This window comes from Oenanthe melanoleuca, chromosome 6 (genome assembly GCF_029582105.1).
Source record: "Oenanthe melanoleuca isolate GR-GAL-2019-014 chromosome 6, OMel1.0, whole genome shotgun sequence".
Classification (NCBI taxonomy): Eukaryota; Metazoa; Chordata; class Aves; order Passeriformes; family Muscicapidae; genus Oenanthe; species Oenanthe melanoleuca.
In genome coordinates, this window is record NC_079340.1 from 5,893,925 (window position 1) to 5,915,485 (window position 21,561).

The 21,561-nt window shown below is 41.6% G+C and overlaps 2 long non-coding RNA genes across 2 annotated transcripts in view; both read left to right on the plus strand.

Annotated features, from left to right (window-relative positions):
• The window catches only part of LOC130254772 (uncharacterized), a 48,717-nt gene extending 34,976 nt beyond the window's left edge, over positions 1 to 13,741 (plus strand). Inside the window, exons 7-9 of the long non-coding RNA XR_008840820.1 lie at positions 10,564 to 10,717; positions 11,072 to 11,215; positions 13,632 to 13,741. This is a non-coding gene — a long non-coding RNA (uncharacterized LOC130254772). The remainder of the gene's footprint in view (positions 1 to 10,563; positions 10,718 to 11,071; positions 11,216 to 13,631) is intronic.
• A 4,784-nt stretch (positions 13,742 to 18,525) lies between these two features.
• LOC130254773 (uncharacterized) overlaps positions 18,526 to 21,561 on the plus strand; it is a 60,682-nt gene continuing 57,646 nt past the window's right edge. Inside the window, exon 1 of the long non-coding RNA XR_008840821.1 lies at positions 18,526 to 18,760. This is a non-coding gene — a long non-coding RNA (uncharacterized LOC130254773). The remainder of the gene's footprint in view (positions 18,761 to 21,561) is intronic.

Consider the following 21,561-nt stretch of genomic DNA (forward strand, 5'->3'; position numbering starts at 1 on the left):
ATCAGCTATTCAGACAGGTGTGTAACAAACTTGATCGACTATACTTTTAGGTGATGCCATTGATTGCTAAGGCAACACATGCACTTATAGGTAAGATATGCCTAAAAATGTCTTGCTCAGTCAGAAATGAAGCTCTTCATCTGCTCCACATCCTGCAGTTCAGCAGGAAGTCTGGATGCTCTGTGGGAGCAGAAGCAAACTCCAGAGCACTGAAGAGGTGAATTGAAGCAAGTAATCACTGGAAGACTTGACATATGAGATTTGATCACCTTGATGAATTCTGGGGATTCTTCAGGGATGGGATCTTTGAGAAATCCCTGGCATGCTGCTGGTTGCATAGAATTGATATGAATAGTGAATTGTTTTTAGAAGGGAAGCTGGGATATTGTAAAAGTATCAAATGATACTGCTATGGTTGTTGATACACAGAATGTGTGTTTGTAGCCTGGATTGTTACATGCTTCTAGGTTTGCTTGAAATTTTAGGTACACACTTACTACAACTTTTAATGTAGGCAAAATACCCAGCAATATTTCAGTAAATTATTTGGAACAGGAATTGCAAAGTCAAAATAAATGGCTTATTTGCTTTATTACCAGGGACTACATGTGTGCTGCAATTGGGCTGGTTTATTAGATCCAGATGTAAAAATGCTGCCTTCAGATAACTCCATCCCTTGCACACTGTCTTACTGTGATATGTTCTGTGTATACCCATGTAAGTGTGGCATGGTTGCACTCCTTGCTTGACTGTACAAAAGGGAGTGCCTGCATTTGGGGATCTGGAAAGAAGCGTTTTTGTGGGCACCCAAATGGTATATGGGGCATGAGTAAGCACAGCTATGCAGCTTTATAGATTGAGAGCAATATTCTGGGAAGCTCAATGGTCTCTATACTGTTTTGGCTCAGCTGTTTTGGTCTATGGCTGAGTTTGTCTGAATTGTGGTTATAACCATGTTGAACAGTGGATTGCAATAACATCCTGGGGCTGATTGTAGCAATGGGATAAAAGAATGGATTGTGATAAGTGAAGGAAATACTGGACTTTGGTGCTTTTAGGAGTAATAAAATATCTGCTCTGCAATATGTTTAGCAATACCTACAGAAACAAAACATGTGAGGTTGCTTAGTGTTTTCCCAAGCTTTTTTTAGGTTGTTAAAGGTAACATCTGGGCCATCTTGAATACAGTGGAAAACTGCCTTTGCCTCTTTTGGATCAGAATTCCTCCCTTATGTCTGTGCCTACTGTACTTGGTAAATCACCAGAACCCCATCACAGCTAACCTCAGAAAGCAGAGAGCAACTGAGCTGTACTTTCAAAATTCAATGCAGTGCCCCCAGGTAGTGCTTAGGGGCAGATGTTGTACTTGGGCTTGGGCACTCTCATTGCTTTTCTCCATGCTGAGGGTCTTCTGAACAAAGAGGTGGGAAGAGCCAGCAGGAAACATAGCTGCTTGAAAACAAGGCTCAGAGATGGCAAGGGACTGATGGCAAAACAGGAGCACAGTTGGGGAAGAGACCCTCTTGGCCTGACCACCTCTGATCACGTAGCAGTCTGTGTGTGCAAGGAATTTAGATAGGGTCACAACTAAGTAAAGTTACACTGCATTAAATGAATCCCAGAAGAAAGCAACTTCTGCTCCAAAATCCTAACAAACAAACAAACTAACTAACTAACTACTAGGAAAAAAACTCTTAATTGCCCAGAAGTCTTGCTTATAATGGGCATTAGCACATGGATATTCTCCAGATGTAGGTTACAAATATTTGAATTGGAGTGTGTGAGATGGTGCCATACCTAATTTCTGAGTGATGCAAACCTGGACTAGTTTGGCCATGGGCACCTCTCCTCTCATGCCTTAATTCTAAGTAGATAGATGGTAGTGACTATTTGTACTTTAAATGCTGCTTTTCCTCTTTTGACCTCAGTACACTTAAAAAAGGTGGGATACTGCTTCAGGTCAATTGTGGGCTGAGAATTTCTATACTGAATTTTAACCTAAAGAGCAATTACAAAGCCCAGTTTATAAATCTCTCAGAGATCTTAGAACAGCGCTACTGATCTCCAAATGATAGTGTCCTGCATATTATTGCTGAAATTTTCTGGAAGTAGTGCAAACCAGGAGGGAGCAATTAATCCTTGGAGTAACCTCGTTTACTCAAGCAGTTTGGCCCTGAGGGAGTAGGAGCACTTGATGTCTGACAGCAGCCTCAAATGTCAGTATTTCTCCACTTGTTCATTTGCCTGCTTGCTGTGGTAGATTTCATGCCGTTATAAGCTGTTTATGTACAGCCTGATCAAAGTACTTAATGACAGGGTTAATTTCTGTGTATAATGAGGAAGTCAAGACGGGAGACAGGTACTGTGTAATCGAATTTTTCATTTTGGAATTTGTTTCTCTTCGTGTAGGGCTAAGCTTTGATTTTTATTACCATTAATATCTGCATTTACTGTTCTTTCTAGTTTTCAGATGAGCTAACCCTACTGCAGAAATAGTGGAGGCACTGAATTTTTCCAACAGCTTCCATGAAAGTATGAGGATAAAATAAAAAGAGTCTATAACTTCTCTGCAACAAGGCCTCAAAGTGCAGTTTGGTTTGGGGGACCCGTAAAATTGCACTTCTTGAACAGTCTACTGAGACATCTAATCCTTTTTTTTCTGACTCAGTAGGTATAGGCACAGACATGGGTGCATAAATACCTCTGTACACAGCCAGAGAGAAGAAGACTATGTTAAAATCCAGAAATCTTACAGTTTATGAAATGTGTGTCTTCAGCAAGACTGCCAAGACTTTCCAATAAATTAATCCCAGGAGCATCCCTTTGAAAGAGCTGATATTGCAAAGGGATGGGTGGAAGTGGAGCATTAGATGTACATTTGCCCTGCTCATTTAGGCTTTCATTTTTAGGTGCACTGAGCATTGTAAAAATTTCTGGACATTCAGAAATCTAGGGGTACAGAAGTGATGGAGGCCTTACAAAACACATCTCTCTGAGGCAGTCAGCTTCAGGAATCAAGCTGGAAGCGGGGGTGAAATTAAACCTAGGTATATCCCTACTACCCTGCATCCACTGTTTTTCTCTTTCTGTAGCACTCTGTGTATTTCAGAAAAGTAGGTATTTAAAAGTTTGTGCTAAATTCTGTGGACCACTGTTATACAAGTTTCCTTATGGCTGAGGTAGAAATCCTTTGTGAGGAAAGTGTGCAGCTCTATTAGCACTACTGTGCAAGCGCAGTTTGCAAATTCAGTGGGAGGTTTTGCTCATGCTAATTTGGGCTCAGTCATGCACCTCTTTTCCTCTTTTACATGCAAATAGCAGCTGTATCAGTCTCTGGGATGCCTGCTTGTTCCTTTAACTGAGATTCCAGTTCATACCTTCAACCAGTGCATTTGTATGTGGGCAGAGGTATAGTGCAGTGGTACAGTTGCTGACGAGGGAAGAGCTGTGATGGAGGTTGCAACAAGTTAGTGAAATAGACAAATCTTGAAATAAGACACTGAGCTTTTTTGGTATGGTTTTTTTTTTTTTTTTTTTTTTTAAACAAAACAGACAAAATATTGTGGGAGTGGAGAAGAGCAGATATCTACACAAAATTATAATCTATAATTCTGCCCCCATAAAAAGGAATCTCTTGACTGCCAGAGAGATCCATTTCTTTCTTCTGACCTCCATGGGTTCTGGCAGCAGCCATGAGGCTGGAGCTCATCAGCCACCAGCCTGTGTAGCTGGGATGGCTGTGGTCTGAGTGCAGGTGCTTGGATTCCTCATCGTGGTGCCTTGGTGCTGAGGGAGCTGGGCTGGTGAGCTGTACTGGTGCAATCTGCTGCAGGCATCATGCTCCAGAGGGTCCCTGGCCTTGCCAAGTCGCTGGCTGTCCTGTGCTCTGCTCTCCCAGGGTTTTACATGGTGGAGTGCATCACAGCTGCACTCCTGTGAGGAGGAAGAAGTTCATGGTACTTGCTTGGACCAGCAGGCAAATATTAGTATGATGTTATTTCTTCCTCTGTCTTCAGCCTTCTCCTCTGTTTATGGTTATGGTTACCTGAACCCAGCCACCACCTTCCTTTACCTCTCCTGCTCCTGTTACAGAAGTCAATCCAAAATTAACCAGGTGAAATAATTTCTGTTACATCACTTCTGATGCTGTTGAACTTACTGAAGAAAGTTGGTATTTGCACCATGCAAGCTAAGGAATTTAAGTGTTGTACAAGGACCAGTTTAAAAGGGTGTTTGATTTAAGGTGAAGGTTTTCCAGAAGTTTGGAGTACAAAGATTCCTAAGAAGGTCAGCTCAAAAAAATATGATATCCCTGGAAGTTCTCAGTTAAATCTGTAGGCAGATTGTCACAAGGGTTTTCAGAAGATGACAACTCACCTTTTGAAAAAAGAGTTCCCTGATGTCAGTACCACAGTGGGACTCAGTGTATAGCCAGGATTCAGCTTACATTTGCTTCTATGTGTGTCCATGGACATCCTTGGGGGCTGTAAGATGATAACTGTGAAATATCTGTGCCTCTGACCTGCTTTATAATCTACTTGATCATATCCACTCTGTGTATGGGCAAGTGACAGAGGTGGGGTCAGGGATAGAAACACACGTACATGCTTTGGTCATAGTAATGGCATCAAAGTGATGCCACCTTTATGTGGGGAAGGCCCTTAAACCCCTCTCTAGCCTCTCTATTATTCAATGGGGAAATAAGGCTGTGACCTGTAAAGTTTCCACTGAAGGCTTGACAATGCTACATTAAGTGGGTAATATGTTGTGATGCAATAGGATAAAATTCTGGCTCTAGTAATGACTGTGAATTTTGCTATTGATTTTGGAAGTAATTTAGGATTTCAGATGTAGAAATTAGTGGCAAATTCCATGAAATAATCTAGTTATTTCCTATCAAACAGGGTCTTCAGCAACATGGCTATTCCAAAAAATGCTTTTCAAATTGAACATCTTGAGCTATTGACCCCACAAAGAAATACATGCATACAATAGAATTCCTGTCTATTTAACACTCAAGTTTAACAATGTGGATGGGTCTGGTTATGTTGCTCTCCCCCAGAATGACAATTTATCCAAAGCAATTTGTTGCCTGGCCTAAATTTTGCAAAAATACCTGGTCTTTTAAAACCTTTTGAGAATGGGTGATATTTGCACCTGACATGTCTACAAGTAACTTAGATCAAGTTATTGATCAGTCCTGTATATGTTGCTTTCCAGTGGGAGGATGAGATGGAGAGGCCAATCCATTACTGCAGCCATCTACCACTGGAAAGCAATAGCACTAATGATACAGGTTTTCAATAGCTGATTTATATTATCCTGCAGTCAACAAGAACTCATGATTTTTTCACTGTACTGTTTAAAGGAATCCTCCCAAATGCTGGCAGGCTCCAAATCGGACCCATTGTAACACAGCTGCTGTGTTACAAGCTGGCGAAAACTCGATAAAACCCCTCCAGTCCATCCAGAGTATGGTCTGGACAAGCGCGTTGCTTACTAAGCAACAGATCTTAATGAATCCCTGGTTCATATGAGGCTCGTTCTAGGGGGTGATTCCTGTTAAGATTTGCTTTAGTTCCACCAGCTGCTGCCTGGCATACCCAGAGGGGAAGATGGAGATTCAGTTCTTTCTCTGGGCAAATATTGTACTTAGAATCTCAGTGACCAATTGCTAGTTTGGTGGTGTTTAATGAAAAATATTTGTCAGTGGCTGTAAATGAGAGGCTGGTTGCCCTCTTCTTCCTTCTAGTGATATGAGTACACTGGGCAGCACAGAGGAAGTGTGTGCAGAATCCAGTATGCAGCAGATCTCCTGAGGGAGAAAGGCAGCAGCAGCAGTGAGGAGCTGAGTTTTCTGGAGAAAGGTTTTGATGAGCCATGCAGGAGCTGCCTTGGGCAGTCAGGGGCACAGCCCCATCCTCTCTTTGGATCATGTTTGAACATGGCAACAGTCACATTAGCCTGGTGAGGCTTGGGTCTTGTTTTGGAAGTTCCTAGCAACACAGGCATGAAAGAAAGGCTGTGTGCAGAGCAGCTGGGCACTGAGACAGGGGAGTGAAGATGTTGTGTGGAGCTCTGCATACGCAGGTGGGCTGACCTTCAAGGACAAGCACTGTGCTTTTGGACTTGTACACACCCTGTTTTCACACAAACATTTTATGTAGATTTGTAGAATGCAATAGCTACCTATTTTACACAGTCACAGTCTAGTGACTGAAGGATCCACTAATTAAGAAGCCTCTAATTAGGATTTTAAATGATATACTGTAATGGCTCATGTGCAGCTGGTGTAAACTATAGAGTAAATTATACCCAGTTGAAAGAGGCCTTAATTATGTAATTATATAACATACTCTAGAGACTTAGAAAGATAAAAGAATTTTTAGTATCTGCAGTTAAAAAAAAAAAGGGAGTAACAATACAGCTCTTAAACCAATGAAAACAAGGAAATTCAAAGTTAATCTGAAAAGCTGTTCTGATACTTTCTTATATTCTCATGCTGTTCTAATTTTTGGAGAATTGTTTTTGTTCTTTTTGCATGAGGGATGAGATAAAGAAGTATTGTCAACCAGGAATTTATGTCCTCTGCTTTCGTTTTTCTTGCTTTATAGGTCCACGTGCAACATTAATGATACTCAGCAAACTTTCTGGGGCTTCACTTTTGCAGAAATCCCTAGCAAGAACACACTTACCATCCAGCTTATCTCCTTGCATTTTGTTTTGCAGAATGGTTGGTTATTACTTTTCTGAAGTCAACAGGACCTCAAAAGTTGGTCATATTTGGCCCTTGGAGACCATGTTTAGGCCACATCTAGCATACAGGTTGTTGGTGCAATGTTGGCAGCCATTCTCCATACTGGACTTACCAAGTGGAGAAATGGATTGGATGTATCTGGGACAATTCAGCTAAGTGGAGATTGCACTCTGGGCTTCTTTTTTCCAGGGCTTTTTTCTGCTGCACTGAAACAGAGGAGAGTTTAGCCCTTGCCCACACAGGGGCTGGGCCAGACTCCAGTCTGCCTAGCTTTTAGACCACCAGCATTCTTCCTCTCGCCCCAGCTCTGCCTAATAGTGCCTCCTTGGGAACCTCATCAGCTCTGTCTCCAAAACTGCATTTGCTCTCAGTGTCCCTCACTTACCCAGCTCTGTCTGCTGTGCTTCCTTGCCATCTCCAATCACAAATGACACTGGTGAGCTGCAGTGAGCCAACGCCTCTTTATAGAGAAAAGATGTCTCTGATATGAGCCTGGTGGCTTTACTCATCTGCTGCCAGTTCTTATAGTTCCTTCAATTACTGCTCTTCAGGACAAAGGCTGTGCTTTTTGTGTCTGTGAGCTGCAACCACATAGTAGATACAGACAGTAGGCTGTGATGTGGAGAGAGCTTAGTTCCTATACCTGTTCTTAGGGACTGGCTTTCACAGCTGTAGGACCAAGCACCCCATGACAGCCAAACGAGTAGTGCCTTTTTTGCTTATTCCAGCCACATTCAAGTATTTTTATCTGGAAATGTCACAGTGAAGGAAATAAGGAATACAGATCTCATAGTAAATTTTTATGGCTGATTAATTAGCCGAAAGAGTATTAAATTGTGCTAATGTAGTTTGCCTCTTCGATGCTGTCTTTTGACTTCAATGGAATTAAATACATGCTTAAAGTTAACTACATGCTTAAGTGCTGTGGTGAATCTGGACCTAGGGCATTAATTAGAACTTGGCTCAGATTTGCTTTCAAGGCTTCCCCCCCCCGCCTTTTTTTTTTCCTTTTTTTTTTTTTTTTTACTCAGCGCTCAGCAGTTTAATTGGTATGCAGATGTTCCCCTTTATTGCTGGCAGAGGCCTCTGTCACTGCTCTGAAGGTACTCAGACTTCAAGGCTGGTACAGTGGGCAGGAAGAAACCCCTCCTGAGGGCTTTCAAGCTTTGTGGGAAATAATGATATATGAGACAGGGATTCCTTTGGAACCTGAAGGGAACATGACAGACAGAATAATATGGGAGGAAAACATTGTCTTTACAATTGAGACTGATGTTCTCATCTTGTCTCCTTGTTATTGTTACCAACCAAGACTGAGATGAGCTTTCTTATGAAGAACTTCATTTTGTGGCAGGTTCTGTATGTTGGGCACACTGTACTCAGTGGTAGCTTTCCATCCAAAGTACAGATACTGACAGGCTCTGAAGAACCCTTTGAGGATTCCTTCCAGCATTGAGATGCGTTTGTCAGGAATGACAGTTGCAATTTGATAATCTTTTACTGCTTTGCCTGCCTATGTGAAGAGTTGTTGGGCACAGGAGTGTCAGCTTTATGAATCAGATTTTCTCACACTTTATTAATTTCACTTTCCAGTGGTTAGTGCATGTTTGCAAGAGACAATTGATTTGTACAGATCTGTGTAGGATGGAGCAAAGCTAGAACTAAAGCAGGAATGCAAGTTGACAGCAATGCAATAGCTCTAATTGACAGACACCAAAGGCACTGGTATTTAAAGGTATTTAAAGCAACATCTCTGATGTTTAGGTTAAAAATGACCCTCAATTTGTCCTCAGGTTGCCACGTCCAAAAAGAAATGTCTTTATGTATACTCACTTCAAATGGATTAGCCAAAATATCAAGTGCTCATTTTCTATACTTTTATTTTCAAGTTAGATGATTCAAACGGCTCTTGTGCAGGGTACTGGAAGATGGCTGTTTCTTAACTCCTCCAGAGTAAAAGCTGTCTTTCAGGGGATGCTTTCAGGGGATGCTTTGCACACGTGAGATTTATGTTAGTATTTTTTGGCACCCACAGTTTGCATTCCAGCTAATGGGAGGTAGAAGGACTCATATAAATACTGCGTGTTGTGGGTGCAAAAATACAAATAGAAATTACACTCATTGTGGAAAGGTCTAGGAAAATGTACCTTCTTGGATGTGAGCAGGGCATGTTAGGAAACATCATCTTCCTTTTACAATTGTCTGCTACTATTTACATTTTTGGAGAACTGGGATCTTGCTGTTAATCTTACAAAAATAGATGCTGTGGTAAAGCCTCCAGCATGAATAAAATTGGATGTTAATCTTAAAGCAGATTTTTTTACAGCTATGCACTCAGAGCAGTGAATCCAAATGATTTTGGAAACTGTGGGTTTTACTTATTTAGATCAAATATGGGGGAAAAGGTCAGTGGCACAGGTACATATTTAACATTTGGGGCTCAAATCAAAGTTGAGCAGATAAGCACAGCAAACCTTAGACATCTCTGACTTGACACAAATAATAGGCAAAGCTGAAAAAAGCATACTGATGAAGAGTGGGTGTTGGTGGGTGACTTGCTGCAGTTTTAGAGCTGTTAAGTGTAGGTTTTTTAGCATTTTCATTATTTAAAAGTGGAGTGGTAGTTTCTCCACTCCTTCTTAAAAGTTACAAATTTACTCTGAAATACAGGGCAAGCCACAATGATTTAACAGATTTGTAATATGCTTTAGAGTGATTTTAAGTAGGATATCCTCCTTCTCTCTAAGTTTCCCACTGTCTCACTTCTGCCCTCACTCCTTTCTCTGTATACATCTGCACCAAAATGCAAAGCAAGGGTTGCCCCATGCATGACTTTCATCTATATCCTGTATCAGCTGTAGTGCCTGGATTGCTGTGACCAATGGTGCTCATGCAGGTTTGCCTCGTTTCCAGAGTTCAGAAAGACTGACAGTAAACAGGCTGAGCTAGCTACATTTGGATGTTGGGAATAGCAACTTAGACTGTGGAGTGGTTCAAAAGCTGCTGCTCTGCAGGTTCTACTGCAGGTGGACAGCCCTTTCTTGGAGGAACCCCGACATACAGAGCCTGCCTTTTGCCTAATGCATGCAAAGTGCCTAGTGGAGCATGGCCAAGGACTGAAATTAAGGTCCCTAGGATATTTCTGGGATACAGACAGTATTAATTAATCCATGGTCTTCTGTGTCTGATTCAGAGAAAGCAGCTCTGTTCTTGAAGGACTATCCAAGAAGGTAGGCAGCCTGCAGGGATGGAAGGTGCTCAGGACATTTTCTTCTGTTGTCAAGCTGAAAGGGTCTCAGCTGTGTCATGCCCACAGCTGTGCTGAGTAGCTGTGCCTATCCCAGGATACTTCAGCTGCAGGCCTTTTGCATGGATGATATTTAAATCTGATGGAGCCTTGCTGAGTAGGAGTTGGTCCTGCATTTACTCAGAGAGATGACTAGTAGTTTGTGGTAAGGAATTGGGACCTGGGGCTGAAGCCACAACCTTCAGAACCAAACCATTGAATTTACACTGCTGCCAAGGCCTGCCTTGAGGAAAGTCTGTCATCACACAGCTTTTGCACTTCTGTCTGCTCTAGTCAATATTGGTGGAGGGAAGAATCTGTTTTGTTCAGTATAGCAATGATGTCTAGCTCAGTTTAAATTTATTAGTTGCTGCTGATTTATTGCTATTCAGTGCATCTGTGGATTTGTTTAGTATCAATAATCAAGGGTAGAAATACTTGAATAGAAAGCTAGGTGGAAATGCTGAGTTTCTGGAGCACTTCATGATTTCTTTTGCTCTTCTTTGTTTCCCTGTTCTAGGAGGTGTGAAGAGCACTTGTCCATTTGTAACTGAAACTATTCAAGATGCATGGGCCTGAAAGGGGACTATAAGTTTCTCCTGCTTTCTAGTGTAGTAGAGATCTTGTCTCCTAACAAACATTATGAATAAAAGCTTTTGGTACAAGGAGAGATGGTAAGTTTGTGTACTCAACTTCTATTTGGAAGAATATTATGATATGAAACCTTTCTTTTTCCAGAGGCTTGAGTCAACTGCTTTTAATCTGTGACCTTACAGAATGGGTAAGTGCAGCTTTACTGTGCGGGTAGATGTCACCCTCAGGGATTTGTGCATGGGTCTTTCCTTGGCCTGAACTGGAGAAGGGCAAGAGTTTGTTCACTTTCACTTTCTGTCACTGAGAAATATGACTGCTGTTCTACATAAGCTATAATTTCTTCCCAAGTAAACGATGACTAAAGAAGGCCTGAACTGAGTATAGATAATCTTATACTTACTTGAAATGAATGTAGCTCATAACTCTTACTTTAGCACCAATCTGGAACGCTGCTGTGAGCAGATTTATGTCTGCTTCTTCCCTGCCTTGGCATTCTGGCATTTATGCACTCACTGCTCTGGTAGTGCACATTCTTGCAGTGGTACTTGGAAGTTTACTGAAGCCCAAGTGTCTGAAAGGTAAGTAGGTAAAAGGTAGATACTTTGAGAGCCAAACCTATTCCTTCTGTGTGCTTCATAATCTTATTTTAGTTCTTAAATATGGTTTCATTCTTCTGATACTAAGAGTCAGCACTGATTTCAGTATGTGAATCATCAGGAGAGTTATTAACTCTTTTCTAGTTGCATGGTCCTTTGTCGCAGCATTGAAAATATCTAACTTCAACCATGTGCTTTTAGATGAGGTATTTATAGGAAGCCTTTTCTGTGATTATAGAAGAGCAAATTTAATCTGGAAGTCATTGAGAGAAAGCAATAAAGAACTTCCTTGATGTGATTTTTTGGAGTTACTTGCTGGAATTGAATTGCATGTTTTTGAGTATTAAGCATAAGGGTACTTGAAAGCTTAAAGAAGCTTAAATGTATATGACAGTGAAAATGTTATTGGTATTTATAGGTCAGTTGATAACATCAACATATTAAAGTGATATGAAATATCTCGATTTAATGGACAGTGCCTTACTCTATATAGTTTATTGTAATAACATTATCTTTGATATACACTTGTTGCCCTGGGAAAGATTATGGAGCAGCGGAGAACACAGCAACAAGACACTCTCTTGCTTGGTGCAGGAAAGAGCTGTTTATTAAAGGAAACCATTGCCTTAAATAAGGCAGTTTGTGCAAAACAAAATACAAATAAATCATTGGTCAGAGAATGCGACACCTCTTGTCCCTGGCTTTCTCAGGGATCCAGCAGGTGTTTATCTCTGTTATGATTCTTTCTTTTGTGTTTACAGTAAAGAAGGAACCTCTAGCTTAGGAAAAATCCTAGCTGAGGCTGAGAAAGTTTCATGACCTGAGAAAAATACTTAGAACTTGAGAAAAAAGGCCTGGCAGATTTTGCCTAGGCCTTCAGCAGTGTCCTCATACACTGATGATAAGTTAACTTTATAAAAATTTTTTTTAATGATCCAGTTGCCCTGGAATGCTATACCAAAAGTATGTTTATTATAAAACATATACAGTGTTATCTCTAAGACAACAACCTAAGCCTAGAAAGCACATTTGGAAAAAAAATGCCAAGCAGAGATAGGTTTGTTTCTTTTTGTTTTTTTGGGTTTTTTCCCTTTGTTAGACTTTCTGGAACATGCATTAGGAGTTGGAGATGTGGTCTTTCAACTAAATTTCTTTCACGCAGATTATATGCAAAATGCAGGATTCTTCAAGAATATAGTCATATGCCACAAGTACGATATTAGCATTTATTTTAACAAAAATAACTTTAGAATTACCTTGTTTGGTGAATTGCCTTCCTTGTCATTCATCACTGTGTAACATCTTTGTAGAATGATAGTAACTAGAAGGAAGGAATACTGGACAGTGTTTCTTGGAACTGGGGTTGGCAGAGGCCTGACTTTCTGGAAAAAAAAAATGCTGATTTTCATTCTTTATTTTGTCTTGGCCTTTTTATGCTGCTGTGTACTGGAAGAAAAGAATAAAAGTGAGCACTAGATGAGCTGTGAGCTCCCTTTGGACCAGACTTTGGGAGTCTCTACTCTGACATGTATTTTGGGTTACTTTATCCTGGGGGACTTTATTCACAACATCTCAGAACATATTCTTCCAGTAAGATTTCACATAATTTGATAAATGTTTGGATAAATTTCATGCCATCTTATCAAAGCAGACAATAGTTCTTTCTTGAGGGACTGAACTATAGTGAAATACTCATTTATGTTTGTGGAATAATAATTAAGAATACAAGATCCGAATCAGTACTTTGTTATTCCGTTGCAGGAGTAGGCTGAATCAAGTCTCTGTCAAGAACCACTGCTGAAATACTGAATTAACATACCCAAGACCAGCACATCAAGAGGATAGCCTTCTGCCAAGAATAGTGTGAAGATCTACCTTGCTTTTGGACAGACACAGTGCATCCTCAGAAGGCAGAGATGTTGCTGCTCTCTGAGCACTGCATGCGCTGTGTTCATGACTGATGGAAATAATGCCCAGTTTTTGGGGAGCTTGGTGGTACAGGAGACAGTCACAGCAACTCTAATAGGGTGGCTCATCGCTTTCTTTTAGAGCCAGGTACAGTTTCTGTTCTCTTTTTCACTTCCAAGTCTGGTATAATATTAATTAGATTGTCATTAGGTTTCATTAGTGAAGCTCCATAAAAGAAAAAAACAGGAAAGGTTCTATAGTCATGCTAAAACTTGGTATGAGATTTATACGAAGGGGGTGAACAGAAATCAGTAGCCATGAAACATTGCTTTTCCAGAAATATGAAATACTTAGCTAAAATATCTAGGTAAAATCTAAAATTTTGAAATTTGGTTACTGCCTGATAAAATGGTGCTTCTTCCCTTCAAATAGGTTTGAGCATCTCCTTAATGCAAATCCTGCACCTTCACGTAGATTCCTTCCCAGGCAGATACAGTGGATCTGCTCACCAAGAGAATTTGTCCCACTGGATTCCTTTTTTTTTTTCTGTGCAGTTGAATGAGGAGTATGTGTCTTTTGAAGAGCAACAACTGAAAGAAATATTGATGACTGCCAGGGCATCTACAGAAAAAGATAAGAAAATTACTCTACTGTAACAGTGAAGACAAAGGAGCTTTGTTAAGTCTTTCTTGTAGGTTGTATATATTAATAGTAACAAGTAAAGTTTTGTATTTTTTCAGAGAAACACACAAGGCCTTGAATTGTATTGTTTTAATTGCAGCTAACTGAATGAATTAAGTGGAAAATCACACACAGTGCTTTGATTGTCTAATTCTCTGTGTGTGAGGCTTTGGGAACAGTTTGTTATTATAAAAGAACAGCACTAACCATAAATCAGCCAACATGTAATTGCTAGGCTGAGGGGCAGTTTGGGGAAAGCTGATATTTATAAGTTATTAAATAAAAGCACATAATATGAGGATCATCTCTCACTGCCTTCACAGTTCATACATTACTCATCTTCCTAAATTTCATGGTTTTGTACACCCTTAGTACATTGCTTGGGCTTATAACCATTACATGGGCTTATAACCATTGCAGGCACCAAAACCATCCACATCCAGGAAAGGAGATGCCTGTGCATTTGTTGTGATGTCAGTTTTCGTTATGGGACTCAACAAAGGTTATGAACCTTCAGTTCAAGGAAAGGAATCTTGACTCAAGTTTTAAAGGTTGTTTTCAGTACCTAAAATAGACCTGAGCACCTGGGACTGGTGGCTGAAATTCTGGCTGGTGTTTCCACTTGACTATGTACGTTTAGAGAATTACAGTCAGCCAGTACCCTAAGTAGAAAACTTAAGAGCAATTTTGGCATTAAATTTGACAGAGTTCTCAAAAAAACATTGATGATGTGATCCCCATCAGTTTTGGCAAGAATCAGGTAGCTTCTGGTTGTCTTTAGAGGTTCTCATTGCTTGCTTGTGTCTTACTACCATAGGAAAGAGCCACTTGCAAGACAGAGAGAGGAGATAGGTGGTGATTTGACTCATCAAGAAGGTGGAGCTGTAAGTACTTAATTCTCAGTGGTTTTGGCTATTTCAGTTCTCCTGGAGGGTGGAGCTCCCATTTGTTCATTTAGCACAAACTTGAGGGCTTTTTTCTAGGAGAGCAAGGTCTGTTTCAGAGGACACAGAAGCAGTTCCTTGTGCCATGTAACAAGGGGTTGAGTAATGTCTGGCCTCGCAAGTGAGGTGTGTGTCTTACAGACCAAGATGCCCTTGTGACCTGCAGCAGAGAGTCTGTGGATGGGAAGGTGTGCCAGCACCTGGGATGTTGGCACTGCTGGACACATCTTTGGACTTGCTGAGCTGCTATATCTGACATTTCTGCTGTACAAACAAATCCCTATTAAACCAGTTAAACACTGTTCATACAACTTCAAAATGGTAGAGGCTTAATTTTATGACTTCATCTCCAGGCTTGTTGAAACTTACATGTCCACACTGAAATGGTGTGAAGATTAAATTGCTAAACAGCATAGACTGTTTCACAGAAGGTGCCTGAGAGGTGGAACTGGGCAGAGTTCAGCTTTGCACAGCTCTTGCCAGGAGTTATTTGTTATCCCTGTTGCTGTTTTTTGAAGTAAAGAAATATTTTCCCCCAAATAACCTATTTTTCTGCAAGGGAACACAGCTGCATTTATGAAAGTTGTCTTTTACAGTAAGTCTGGTTTGTATTGTTTCCTCTCTCTATGTATGTTGTCTGCATAAGTACCAACAGTCATAATGAAAAACACAGTTTTGTTACAGGAATTTTCAACAGTGGTTTTCAGTAGTACAGAAAACTTTGGAGCTACTTCCAACAAATGAAAAATATCAAAGCAGCTTTGAAAATGTAGATACACTTTGGCAAATAAATCTTTGGTTTTAACCCTGCTCTATTATTATTTCTCTGATACTAAAACCAAGATAAATCGTTATTGATTTCAACCAGCTCAACAGAAGAGATCATATGGCTTTCACCCCACTGTCCCCTGCGTTGAGGGGGTAAATCTCGCCTGTGCTCTTGTGCAGCCTTTGGCTGAGTGTTCTGAGACAGCCTCTATTCGGCAGTTGCATGTAGTGTTAAAGCTGTCTTTGCTACACCTTTTTCCAGCATGACATAGGAAGATTCCTGGGTTGAATTATCAATCACAGAACTCATATGGGAGGCACTCAAAATGTAATACCTTTCAAGCCCTTGTGAGTTCACAGCATTTAAAGATAAGAGCACAGTATTGCCAAGAAATGTGTCTTGTTGAAGCCCACAATTAACTTTATCAAAAGAAGTAATCTTATTTTTGTCTGCTGCAGATAGAGGTTGTATCTCAAAGCAGCCTAAAATTAGAGATAGCATCTGGTTCAGATCACGATATGATGAAAGATTCAGGTTAATTAGTATTTATTCTTAGTTGATAGTAATTCCTTTTGGCTTGAGCTAACAAGCAGGAATTGGAGTCCCACAAAGTTGCATCTCCTGGGATAAGAGATGAATGAGGGAGATGGTCTCCATGGTGAAAATGTATTTAGGGATAGGAATGTCAAGGCCATTGCCTTGGGTTCTGATAGCCTGAAGGGAGGATGCTCTGAGGGATGACTCAGTGCCAACAGGGTTGGATGTAGGCATGGACTGAGGCATCCCATGGGGCCATGGACAGGGGGAGGTGCCCTGGTTCCCTGCTCGATCCTGTGCCCTCACATGTCCCTGCCTACACAACCCCTGTCCATCACCAATGGCCCTAACTGGGTGTTTTTGGCGACAGGGAGCAGCTGTGGAGAAGGTGGCTTTCTCAGTGCTCCTCCAACGCTTTCCATTCCCCTTCCTTGCCACTGTTTCCTGCAGCATCACACAAGCTCTGCTTATGCAGCCAGGAGGAGCCCATCAGCTGTAGACTGGGACATTTCTAGCAGATCTCACGTATCTGGGCAGAGTTGCTCTTCTCCACTAACCTCATGGACTGTTTTGTTCCCTCAGGCACTCGCAGAGAAGGTAAATTCTACATTGGACTTCACAAGTTCCAGTAGCCTGGGCAAGGGCAGTCCCATAGTGGGCAGGCAGCGGGCCTCCTGCCCCACAGCTGTAGGGCTCCACCTTGGTGCTCTCTCACATAACAGTCTGGGTCTCCCCAGCAGGCGGGGCTGTGGGGAGGCCATTCCTGTCCTGAGGGGCTCAGGCAATGGCAGGAGGGCTGTGGGTGTCTCTGGGCTGTCATCATGGCTTGGAGCATGGCATGGGTTCAGCTGGGCAGCTTTTGCCTTGTGGACATGGCTGCACAGGCCAGCCAGCATAGATTTGTGACTCTCTGTCAAGGTTTGACTTGGGTTTGCCAATTTTAATATATTAAATTTCTTTTAGGGATAGGATTTAGGAACAAAAACAAGGCCGGCTTAAAACTTAGAAGGGTATAAAAAGAAATTTATTAATAACACAAAAAAAAAAGAGGGAAATTCAGAATAAGATTTCCAGATTATTCCCTCCTCCCCCTTCCCTCATCTTCCACATTTCTTAACAGCAACATACAGAGAACACTTCAGTCAGTTATCTACTTAAATAATCATTTCAGTTCACTCTAGAGAGAAAAGTTCCTTTTTTGGGTTTAGGCTTAGGGGGTGTCTTCACTTTCACAATCTGTGTCCACCTGGAGAAAAACTGCAAACTATGAACTTCCTCCCATCCCCACAGTCCCTCTAGAGCTGTGTTATGGTGCTGCACACTCGGGGTATTACTTTTAAAGGCAAGCTACTGAAAGACAAAATTATCTTCATCTTTTTTTCTGTTAAATGTCACTGTCTATATTTCCAGTCCCAAAACAGAGAGCCCCATTCCTCGAGGCAAAAGATCCTCTTTTCAAGCACTTTAACCTCCCCAGGTATACTGCACAGTTTAAAGGAATTTCAGTGTAGTCACAGTCCCCTCATAGCCCACAAAAAAGGTTTTCAGTTACTTATCAGTGGCATCTCTTCAATCTCTTCCCATCTGGAAACTTAATCTTCATTTCACTGACTTCAGTAGACTCCTTGCTTTATTCTTCTCATTCAGGGGAGCTCAGGAGATCTGTAGTCTCATCCAGGCATTAAAAGGGTTAAAATTGCATCCAGATGTTGAAGGAGCTGGGCTAGGCCATGCTGGAAAAAACGTGGCCGCAAGGGCCACGTGGAGGAGGCTGGACGAAACTCCAAAGCTCAGCTGCACCACCTGGGGGCTTCTCTCCCTCTCCTGGCTGCTCCCAAAAAACAGCGGCAGAAGCCCGGCCGAATTGTGGCCACACCGGGGTGGGGGGACCAGAACCTCAGCAAAAGCCTCTCCCCACCTGGCCACCAGGCTCCCCAGCCGAGAACAGGGGGAGGGGAGGGGGCTTCAGTGGCTCCCCCTTCCCCGCTCGGCCAGGGTGCATGGAGAGGGAAGCAGAGCCGGAGCCGACCTCACCTCTGTGGAGGCTGGAAATCAAAAGAGAATGGACTAACTTTACTAATGTGATTTATGAAAGCGAAATAGCTTTTAATTGGTTACTCAGTTTGTCAGCCACTAAATCAGCTCTCTGGTTGATCCCCACAGCTCACAGGGGAAGTTCCCAGAGAGGGGACAGCCCTCCTGTTTCTGGGCCCCGTGCTGCCCCTCTCAGGTGGCTCCCCCCCGCCCCCATGTGAAACCAGCACACTCTCCCCTGTACTCCTTTCTGAAAGTGTTTACCTCAAAGTCTCAACAAGACCTAAATTAATTCCCTTAACATACTTTTGGCCATCCCCTTCTCACCAGCCCTGTGGAAGAGCTGGGGAGGTGCTGGCCCCTCCACCTTTGTCAAGCAGGCTGTGAGATGAGGCTGACTTTTTTTGTTTGTTGTATTGACTAGTTGACAATTTAGACCACACATATTTCTCTGTCCTCCCATGACTAGTCAGGATTAAGCAAAAGATCTCTTGGAAAAGAAGAAGGTGTCTTAGATTCTCAAATATGATTGAGTTTCTACCTGATGATTGTCATATACCTTGCTTTGTAGAGTGCTAAATCTGATTTAGTTTTCTCTACAGAGAACTGGAACATGACTGAAGCAGACGTTTACACTATGGCAGGTTTCAGAAGGTCTGTAAGCTTTCAGCAATGCCTTACACAAACACAACATAAATGCCAAAGTATTTCTTAGATAACACTTCACCAAGGTTGATTTCTGAACTTGTTAATGTTAATTGCTGAACTCATATAATTACTGAAAGCACTAGGAAAAAACATCTTTTTCCGTAAGTTTTCTGCTGATGATTTTTGTTGACTCTCCCTTACTATACAGGCATGTTCTTATTACACACCCTATCTAAGTAGAGCACTCCATAATAAAAAAAAACAGCAGGACACAAGGGGATATCATACTGCCCTTTGCTTCTTCCTTTTGTTTGAGCCTTCTGCCGTCTTGTAGGAGGTCTCCTTTTTATGCGTATTCCTTAATACTTAGGAACTGAATGTAACTTTTGCCTTTTTATGGATTTTGCAGCATTTGGAAGATGACACTTTCCCATTGCACTGAGTACTTTGCTATTCTGCATGAATGGTGTACACAGTGTTGGGGCTTTTTTTTTTTTTTTTCACCAGAAATAAGTTATATTTTGTGAAAGTAGAGAATTATAGAGAATATTATGTATTTTTTGCTGACTACTAGTGTAACTTAGGCAGATGTGTAACAGGACAGCACAACAAATATGTGCTTTGAAATATTTCCTTTCCTCTCTATAACCTGCTTCTTAACTTTGCTGTAATTCAGCCTGTCAGTGTTGGTACACTGTCTTGTTGTTAGCCCTTCCAATTGTGTTCAGTAAACTGCTGAGCTGAGTGCATTTAGGAGAGTGGACACAATGCTGGTGTCATTGCAGTCTGTGATAGAATGAAAATTGCTTTTGGAGCAGTATGCTTAGTGTTTTTATTCCCTGTGGAATCAGGGAATAGATGTAGATGCTTTAGCAGGCATGTAGCCTACATCATGGTCTGTGGATGCTCACATGGATGAGGCTACTGTAGTGTGGAAGCGACTGCTAAAGGCAGCAGTCCCCTTCAGTGCTGTGAGCCCTGCTTTTTTTGGAAAGAGGTAGAAGAGAGGAGATGCAGAATCTGCCATCCTTCTGCTAGGCTTTCCTGTCTTCAAGGAACCATCAGAGCAGCCAGTTACTTTCAGGTATTGCCAGTACATCACCCTAGAGAAGGTGGGTGTCTAATCTGAAGCATACCACTTTCTCTTTTCAAAGATCTTCCTTCAAGCCTTGTGACTATATGCTTCTGTACTCACAAAGGAACTGCAGAAATACCAAACTGTGCAATCCCCTCTCTATATTCTTGGGAGAATGATGGACAAGGAATTCCAATAAAGCTGCTGTTGTGCTTAGATGGTCAGGCTTTATCTGTCCAGGCATATCCGTGAGACTAAAGAACTAAATGAAGACTGCTGGGACTCAGGAGTTTACCTTTCAGCCTGGCAAACTTATCTCTAGAAGAGCCCTGCTTTTTAATCTGGAGATTGTGATATGCAGAATGAAACTTCTAAGTGTTAGAATAGTCATTCCACAGACTTTCACTGAACTATGAATTCCTTTTCCTAAGTCAAGACGCTTCTCCCAATTCTCTGTCTCCCCCAGCACAGCAAGACTTTGCTTCAGTAAATCCATTGGCTGCATTGTCTGTTGTGTGGCCCCCACTGCCCCACACCCAAACTGTTCAAGATCTTCCATGAATTTTCTTCATGCTGCTCACTGCATTTAGAGAAAAGTGATACTTAATGGAGAAAACATTAAAGCAACTGAGGCTTGTAGAGCACAATGAAGGCGCATTGCCAGTGCTGCCTGGGTTCCCCAGATGGGATGTCCTAGAAGCTGTAGCTGCTTTCCCATCTTACCTTAACTCTCTGAACAAGGATGGAGAGGAAGCAAGAAGAGAGAGACATTTCCGCAATGATTGCAACATATAGTGATAGGCAAATTCCCTCACCCTGCCCTGTGACAAGCATGGTGTAGGTCATAAAGTGCTGCAATCCTTATCGGGGCTTTTTGTTTTTAAAAATAATTTCATCTTTGCTGTCACGTCTTCCTCCCTTACTGAACAGGGACTGACTAATTAGCAGTGGTTCAGTGGCAGATGCTATTGTGAAAAGGGCTTGATGGTGATATAGCTGGGAATAAAATTGTGTTAAAGGTCAAGGCAGACATTTTCTAACCTCTCTGTGATACAGGCTTTGTTGACTGGTGCATGAAACCAGCCCACACAGTCATGAAGGATGGACCCTTTTGCATGCAAATGGCTGCTCCTCTTCCAAAGTGATACCTGTGGCCTTCTAGTTGCTTCCTGCGCTAGTCCTCACTGGTGTATTAAAAGCAAAATGGTGTTGACTGATCTACCTACTCACATTTTCTACCAGGAGAATAGAGTGCCAGAGTTGATGGTAGTTTGTTACCTGTGTCACTCCTCCAAACACAGTTAGCAAGCAATCGACATTGGTTGTTTTCTTCTCAGTCTGAAATCACATTAGTCATGTAGAAAGCTATACTGTTTTGAAATAAATATTTATCAACATATCCTATGTGGTCTATTTCTAGTCTGCTGATATATTTAGCTACTGTCTCATATGATCATGACATTTTTAAACAGGGCAGGGAGGATGTGTCACTGCCCTTTAGGTTGGTATTTTTCTGTTAATTGTTATCAGATGATGATGTTCACATATTGAACCATAAAGTCTAATTTTGACAATGCAGACAGGAGAGCTATAACTTGAGTTCTTGTGGTTACCTGCTCTTCCAGTTGTTTTTAGTTTGTTTTGCAGAGGAATAATTCAAGTGTGTAAATGTAGAGGACTAGTGCCATTTGAGGTGTCAGAACTTCAGCTATTGCTGTAGAGGAGCAGTGGC